The sequence below is a fragment of the Amphimedon queenslandica genome, unplaced genomic scaffold (assembly GCF_000090795.2).
Source record: "Amphimedon queenslandica unplaced genomic scaffold, v1.1 AMPQUscaffold_10790_Cont16262, whole genome shotgun sequence".
Lineage (NCBI taxonomy): Eukaryota > Metazoa > Porifera > Demospongiae > Haplosclerida > Niphatidae > Amphimedon > Amphimedon queenslandica.
In genome coordinates, this window is record NW_003548961.1 from 1,838 (window position 1) to 7,633 (window position 5,796).

The 5,796-nt window shown below is 35.4% G+C and overlaps 1 long non-coding RNA gene across 1 annotated transcript; it reads right to left on the bottom strand.

The window, feature by feature from the left end:
- Positions 1-2,286: 2,286 nt before the first annotated feature.
- Positions 2,287-5,796, bottom strand: LOC109589867 (uncharacterized). The gene is made up of 4 exons (XR_002188982.1): positions 5,715-5,796; positions 5,221-5,320; positions 4,814-4,964; positions 2,287-2,318 (listed from the first exon to the last, which is right to left on the bottom strand). It is a non-coding gene; the product is annotated as an uncharacterized LOC109589867 (long non-coding RNA).

Below are 5,796 nucleotides of genomic sequence, written 5' to 3' on the forward strand. Positions count from 1 at the left end.
CAGCTCATATACATCTATACATTAAAGCCAGGAATGAACTGCAGTGATTTTTTGCGTATTTATTTCATGGTCTTAATATGATTGCTTGACTATAATGATGTGTTCCAACTCCCACTGTCCAAAAAAATTATTCACTGAGATATGAGCCTTCAAAATGTTTTTGCTTCCTGCCAATTTACTTCCTGTCAGTGGGTGTGGCTAAATGTGATGTCATAAGAGGCATAGATGCAGATAGCTCTATTCCTTTATAAGAGGAAATGATCCTTTATTCTCATGTAATGTAATAGCACTAATTCAAAGATTGGGATCATTAGCTTTCATTATTCTAAGCATGCAACTGCAAGAAAAAGACTCAAAATAGCAGACAAGAAGATTCACCAGTGTGGTATTACGGACTTTTTCTAGCAGTTCATGCTTAGAATAATGAAAGCTAATGATTCCAATCTTAAAATTAGTGCTATTACATTACTATAGGCATGACAATAAAGGATCATTTTCTCTATAGACCACCCAGAGTGAGAATTGCTTGCGTGGGAAGACTATTACGGTTGTAAGGTGTGGTTTAGAATGAGATAAATTCCAGCCACCATTTTGATTGGCAACTTTCAATGGAGAACAAACCTGCATTAAGATTTCTGGAGCGAATTCGATCAAATCTTTTACAGGGGAAGCTCAAAGGCAGCTATTCTTTCATATAAAGCCCAACACACACTATGCAACATTTGTTGCAAACAAAATGTTGCATAGTGTATGTTGGGCTTAACATAACAAGCACTTTTTAGCTTTTGATAGAGCTACAGCAGGTAAATGAGGCATTTTCTTTGTGCCTCCATTGACTTCCTTAACAAACTTGCCAACCAAAATGGCAGCCATTTATGACGTGTGGGCAGATACTGTATATAAAAATTAATGAAATTCATAGCTTTTGCAATCCTCACTCTGGGTGGTCTATAAAGGAATTGAGTTATCTGCATCATAGATATTATAGACTACGTAACCAGCCCTAAACCAGGATAGGAAACTAGGATTCCCCCAGTGGACAATGTTCGTGATTGGATTGGGCATTAAATAGAATAAATTTGACCATGTGACTTGCTTTTTATGCGAAATTAATGAATTTTTGGTTATTAAGCAGTACTGTAGTCAAATGCATGAACTTAAATGCTAACCCCCCAATTCCATGGACAAAACATCAAACTATCTTCATTCAAAAGTAGAAACCTCTGCTTGTTGTGTAAAAGCTGTAACAGGTTACGACAGTGGACTGTTCGCAAAAACAGTATTTTATATATTATTCTTCTAATATATCAAATCAGTAACTTAAACTATAGGGGATTGTGGCAACATTTTCAATGATCTTTTTAGTCCATTTTTGCCCATGTCATGGAGCAACAGGTGCATAAAGCTTTGCAAATTTGCAAGTTGCAACTAACACAAATTTGAACAATATCACTGTATATTTACAAAATAACAATGGTATCAGTATTTTTTCATTATAGTCATGTCACACAAACACTGAAGTATTGAAATATTATTAAAATAACAAGAAATCAACATTGGTTTAAATAAAATCTTCCTTTGAATGTCATCGATGAGTAGCCATTTTTTGACCACACCCAACAAAATCCAATGACAGTTGTTGGCTGGGCAGTTGATGCTGGTTTGAATGGATCATGTGAGCCAGTTTCCTATCCCAGTTACATAGTCTCTAATATCTATGTCTGCATCTAGGCCTCTTATCATAGATATTAGAGTACACAGGGATTGGAAACGGGGGCGTAGGCTGGTTGATGTTGCTATTGGTTACCGGCCCAATACCTGGTTGATTTCCCATCTCCACCATTAGTGAGGCTGTACTGCAAGGACTTCGAAGGATATTTATGGAGATCCAAGAGGACGCTTACTTATGATATACCTACCGTTCGATATAGAAAGTTTAGGACTACCTGCAGCAAGGTTTTTACTTCTACAACGTTATTTTGCAACGAGTTATAGGTACAACAAAATTTTTTCATTTTTCGCCCTTTTTCTGTAGTAACAAACTCATGCTTCGTGGATTCTAACCTTAACTAGTATCATTCGATATGCAAATGGAAACTCTTTCATATGATTATAAAGATATTGCATTTTACTCTAGCTTGTTTTCAAAAAAGGGATTATAATGACAAAAAATACATTTTATGGTTTTAAAAGTGCCATAACATTAACATTGTTAAATTATCAGTACAATAGAAAACAGAATTATAAAGAGGAAACATTAGGCTTCTTGATGCATTAATTTCACTTGCATAGGAACACTTGTTTGCGAGATATTGCTCCTAAAAGAAAGAAAATCAAGGGTAAATTGTGACAAAAAATTTCAACGAGCCTCTGTCAGCCTAGCAGCAATACAAATGAATGGAGGTTGGGCTACGCCCACGCTTCCGTTTCCAATCCCTTTCATTTACTCTATTATCTATGCTCTTATGATGTCACATTTAGCCACACCCACCAACAGGAAGTAAATTAGCAGGAAGCAAAAAGTGTATTTTTGAAGGCTCATATCTCACTAAATAATTTTTTTATTTAGACAATGGGAGTTGGAACACATCATTATTATACTCAGGCAATCATATTAAGACCATAAAATAAATACCCTAAAAAATCCCTTTAAGATCAGCAAACAGCATGTACACATGAACAGCAAACACAAGTAAAGAGAAGAGGACAGCGTGAGACTAGAACACTCTTGATCTCAGGCCTGAAGTATGACTGGATAATAGGACTGGCTATTGTAACAAAGCAAAATACAATGTAGTATGTAATATAAAGCTCATATGGTAGAAAAATTAAGGCCTGTAGAATGAAGCCTAAAGCTAAAAATAAATAAGATGTCCCATAGATGAGTAGCATGCTTCCAAATATTCCAAAGAGTCTCTTCTTCTTTGAGGCATACACACTCTCTCCTGCTATCACTGACTGATCCTTGAAGAAGCTTCTAGTGAAACAAAAGGTCCAAAGAGAAGTGATGAATATTGTCACAACAACGAGGAAGATTATAACAAGAATTACAACGAAGGAGGCAACGTCAACATCAATCAGAGTACAATAACCTAATTCATCATCATAGCTATAGTGTCCAATACCAATGAATTGCAAGGAACCAAATACAGAAACAGACAGTGTCCATATAGCAATGGTGAGGGTCAGTGCTACCCAGGGTCTCATGAACCGCTTGTGAAGATGTGGTTTGACAATAAAGAGAAACCGATCAAATGATATAGCAGCTAGTGTTATGGTGATTACATAAGCTCCAAACCAGAGTATAAAGGCAGAAAAAATACATGTCCATCTTTTCTCCTCATCTGTACTACCAAAGATCCACTCACCAGCAGCTAATGCAATGATAGTGAAAGGAAGGCACAGTAGATTCAGTACAAGATGTGCTAGTATGAGAGAAGTGAAGAATATTGTTGATGATTGTTTCCAGGACTTCCTTTGATAGAGTGTGATAGATAGTACCACACCATTAGCTATCAGAGCTAGTATCATCTCAACAGTAAAAACTGCTGCTACTGCTGGAGTGTTGAAATCACCAGTAAAAGTAAAGTTGCCTTCCATTGCTAACAGCAAATTTAATTTTAAGGAACTTACATGTAGTTTCCAACCACACTTTATATAGACAATAGTGCATGTCATTCATTCTTTGCCAAAATCAATTTGTATACTTAATGGACCATCCCCAAATTTATAAATAACTAGCTTTATGTAATCCATTAATGGGTGAGCTCAAGCCAGTTGTGGTTGTGCACTGACTCTGCTGCAAGCTTGGCTGTTCAGTTTTCTACATGTAGTTAAATTTTGAATCTGGAACATCATCATAGCCCTCTGGACAAAAAGAAGAGCGTCCTTTTCAATCCAGCTAGCTTGTTGACGTTGAGCTTGGAGCTTTCTTCTTGCTTCATAGTTCACACGTGTTTTACAATATTTTATTAGAATACAGCTACACATGTACCACATTATATCATTCACAAATAAATAGATAATAGTGCATACATGAGGCATGACCAGAAGATGGGCATGACTGGAGACGTACATACATGTACATGTATATACATGTACATGTGGAGATTGATCAAGCTCACTACAATAAATAACAAATTAATAAACAACAAAAAAATAATGATTTCCAAAAAATTTTATTACATACATGTACATGTAGGACTACTTACACGTATAACGGATTGATTGTCCATTACTCAATGAACCAAACAGTGCCCATCCACAAATTAATAAATACATGTAATAATGAATGTCAAATTAAGCAATAATAAATTAATATTTACTCAAAATTTACTATACTACACATCTGTTCCCATGTAAAGTGTAGTACACTAATTAGTAAATATTTCGTTTGTTTATGGATGTGGCATGAGAACACACATAAATAACATGTAACAGCAGATGGTTGCTCATGTACATGTACATGTGTACTGTATAGCGGGAAATTTTAGAGGAAGTTAAATTTGGTGAATTGCTAAATTTTGGTAATTGGTGAATTTTATATTGTGGCCACGTGCCATTGAGCATGCACATAATGGCTAAAAATGGCAAATTGTTATTTTGGCAAATGGCTATCAAAACACCAAATTTTCCAAACTTAATTCCCCCCCAAAATTTCCCCTATATGATACAGATGTAGATCATACCAGTGATACCACATTTCAATTGACCAATCAGAAAGCTTAACAAGTGGTTGCAAATGTATCATACGGCATACATGCACATGCACATGTAGTATTTAGTTACATGTAAATGTATTATCAATACTTACCCATTTTACTAATAAAAGCATACAGGACTCCAATCAGATCTCCAAGGGTTAAATTATAATCAGCGACCACACCCTCCATCTGATGGAACTTGGTCAGGTGAGTTGTGTCAGTGTCTTATTACGAAAAACATTTGACAGGAGTGAACTCCTTCTACAAAATTAAACGGGTAAAGGATAAAATCTATAAAGCTCAAGAAAAAATTGGTAAAATTAGTCACATGTCAAAAACAAAACATTTTTCACTTTATTCCGACACAGTAGGTGATAAAAGTCACACCTGCTGTTATAATATTAAGTGGTTGATATTGCTACTCATCATTAGCTGATAAATCATGAAAATTATTATAATCAGCTTTTACTAGTAGCTCATAAAATCATTAATTTTCAAGAGAATGAACCACACCCACTTGCTATCCAAGTTTGTAGAGCATTCTTGTGCTAACAGCAGTAGTGTGAGTCCAGAGAATGTTCTTCTGAGCATCCTCTAACTTCCAGTCATATTGATAACTATTATTAGAAAAGGAAAGTGAGAAAGAAAAGATAAATAGAAAGATACTACATGTATGTGTACATTGTTGCATTGCCATTAATATGAATTGTACAGGCTCCGATTTCTGATTTTTTTCCTAAAGCTTGGAAATATTTTCCAATTTTTTTTGTGAGAGCTTGGGAACGTCTTCGGATTATTATTATTTTTTTGGAACGTATGTACAGTACGTGTAGCAGGTTATATACATGTAGGAGGAGGAAAAATTTGGCAAATTGCCTACTGTATTTGTAATAATTGGAAAGAGTATACATATATTTGGAAAATTTTGAGCCATAAAATATGTCACTGAGGCTGAGTGTCAATGAATGAACACACTACAGGAAATACAGCACACACACAAGCAGTTCCTACCCTATTGATCCATGTCCTCCTGTCTGGTGCATGGTCTTCACTCTCTCTAAATATTCGGTAGGGAAATCATAGGAAAACTGGG